Here is a 2,828-nt window from a genome sequence, read left to right as displayed (position 1 = left end):
AGGTGGTGGATGCAGTGGAGGCAGAGGGACACCATGCGGCAGAGATGGCTGGATCCATGGAGACAGGGGCACCACAATGGGTTTGCCTTGCATGTGAGGGGCTCCTGGAGAAGCTGTAGCAGCTGGCTGTTGCTGTTTCCATGGAAGAATGGACCCTGGGACAGTGCTGCTGGTGGTGGTGGTGGTAGTCCTTGTATTTTGCTGCTCTAGCAAGGGGATTCTGAAAGCCATACTGCTGCTGGAAAGAGGAGGTGGCAGAAGCTGCAGCTGGTGTTGGCATGGGGGAAGAGGACCAGAGAGAGCAACAATGGTGACATCATATAATTTCCTTGATGCAGGCAATAGACCCCAGAGTCCACAGGTGTACTTTCCAGGTATCATCTGCATTTTACCCTGAGCTAACTAGGGGTCACCAGCCTCCACACTTCATACACACTGTGATATTGGTAATGCTATGGATCTCCAAGCTCTGCCAGGGTCTAAAGATTCTGTTATCATCTTCCCAAAAGGTCCCATACAAGCAAGCCTACTCTAGAAGCTGCATCTTCTCTAGATCATTCTGGTCCTCAGGGGTATCTACACCTTGCTTCAGGATGTTTCTTCTCCACTGCTATCTTCACATTCTCCATGGTATTGGCAGTCATCAGGGTGTGAAGGGACTCATCTTCTCCTGGCAGCATCTGGCTATCTTTAATCCTTACTTTCCCTTCTTTCACAGAGCCTTTCCCCCCAATCAAGATCTTGGCATTATATTCCTTCTCTGTGTTCTTCAAGGTATTCCTTCTGGGCCCACTTAGGAGCCACACAAAGCTGATTTCTGGATATTCATATTGTGGGATCATTACTTTATTGCACACATATGTTGCTGGAGGTTTGTAATCTGCAAGAGGCTTGAAATCAGGGTTCAGGGAAGCCATTTTGATGGCGATGTTATTTTGCTCCTCCTCAAGCTTCTTGCAGGTGTGGAAGTCACGAGTGTTAAGCCTCTTTCCCCTCATTATTATAGATGGGCTCTGGGGAAGGGGACGTGTCTCCCAGGTTAGGGGGGACACCCAGGTCTCCTGTGTGCAGTTTACAAGTCAGGGCTTCTCTCTGCAGTTGCACAATCTAAGCTTTTTCTTGTTCCCAAGTAAGTACAGGGGGGATAAATGTAGGCATTCCTGGAATCACATTCTTGTGATTGTGTGTCCCATTGTGTCTTGGTTCCTGCGGCTCCTCTTCCACTTCTTACTGGGGAAGTTCAGCGGTGGCTTCTGAACTTTGCTAATCTTCTGGAGAGAGTCTGTGGAGCCCACCATTTGGATTGGGCCAAGCCTAGACAAGAGGTTGGAATTGGTGGAGCTTTAGCCCTTCTGATGGGTGTTGGGATTGGGCTGACCTTTAGGCCAGGCGAGGAAATGGCACTGAAACTGAAGAGCTGGGAGGTGCTGCAGGGTGCACTTCATTTGTTACTGCAGATGTCCATTTAAAATTAATCCCTATTTTCATTTTTTCTTTTTTTAATATAAATTTATTTTAATTGGAGGTTAATTACTTTACAATATTTTATTGGTTTTGCCATACATCAACATGAATCTGCCACAGGTATACACGTGTTCCCCATCCTGAACCCCCCTCCCTCCTCCCTCCCCATACCATCATTCATCTGTGAATTTGACTTGTCTGCATATTCAAATTAATGTAATCATGAAGCATATAGTCTGTTGTATCTGGCTTCTTTCACTTACCATAATGTTTCTAAAGTTCATCCATGTTGCAGTTTGAATCAGTACTTCATTTCCTTACATGACTGTGTAACATTCAGCTGGACCCATATAACACATTTGCTTATTCATTCATCAGTTGGTAAATGTGAACATTTTTTCACCTTTTAGCTATTATGATTAATGTTGCTATGAACATTGATATATAAGTGTTTTCATGAACACATGTTTTTTATTTATCTTGGCTATATACCTAGGAGCAAACTTTCTGAGTTATATGGTTATGATATGTTTAGCTTTTTGAGAAACTGCAAAATTGTTTTCTGCAGGGGGTTGTACAACTCTACATTGCCACCAACAACTTTATGAGGGTTTCATCTTTGCCAACATGTGTTAGTGCTTCTCTTTTTGATTGTAACCATCCAAATGGTTGTGAAGAAGTATCTCATTGTGATTTGTAGTAGTATTTCCCAAATAATTAATGGCATTGTCTTTTCATGTGCTTATTGGCCATTTGTTTATTTTCTTTTGAGAAATGTCTATTCAAATCCTTTGTCCTTTTTAAAACTGAGTTGTGTTTTATTAGTTGTGAATTTTTTTAATATATTCTTGATACTAGACTTTTGTTAGACATTTGGTTTGCAAATTTATTCTCTCATTTTGTCAGTTGTCTTTTTGCTTTACAGTGTTCTTTGAAGCATGAAAGTTTTAAAATTTTTTATTGAAGTTGATTTATATAAAATTTTAAATTTTGATTAAGCCAAATTTATTTTTTCCTTTGTTGCTTGTATTTTAGATGTCATATCTAAGAGTACACTGCTCTATCCAAAGTCACAACAACCCATAGGATTGTTCTAGCAGTTTTCTATTTTCAAGTCTTACATTTAGGTTTTGATCCACTTTAAAGTAAGTTTTATGTAAGGTATAAAGTGTCAGCACCATTTGTTGAAAAAGATGATTCCTCTCCCACGCCTCCACTGAACTGATGTTAATCAATTGGATTTAAATATGAGGGCTTGGTTTTTAAAATTTTATTCCTTTATGGCTTCCTCCTTTAACCTCATTGTTATTATTTTTGTTGTACAAGTTACATGTTTATACATTATAAGCCCTTCAACATAGTTG

The 2,828-nt window shown here is 40.5% G+C and overlaps 1 pseudogene; it reads right to left on the bottom strand.

Annotated features, from left to right (window-relative positions):
- Window positions 1-409: 409 nt before the first annotated feature.
- Window positions 410-1,298, bottom strand: LOC120882497 (annotated as a pseudogene).
- Between the last annotated feature and the right edge of the window lie 1,530 nt (window positions 1,299-2,828).

This window comes from Oryx dammah, unplaced genomic scaffold, assembly GCF_014754425.2.
Source record: "Oryx dammah isolate SB20612 unplaced genomic scaffold, SCBI_Odam_1.1 HiC_scaffold_23, whole genome shotgun sequence".
NCBI classification, from domain to species: domain Eukaryota; kingdom Metazoa; phylum Chordata; class Mammalia; order Artiodactyla; family Bovidae; genus Oryx; species Oryx dammah.
This window is presented reverse-complemented; position numbering and strand designations above follow the sequence as displayed.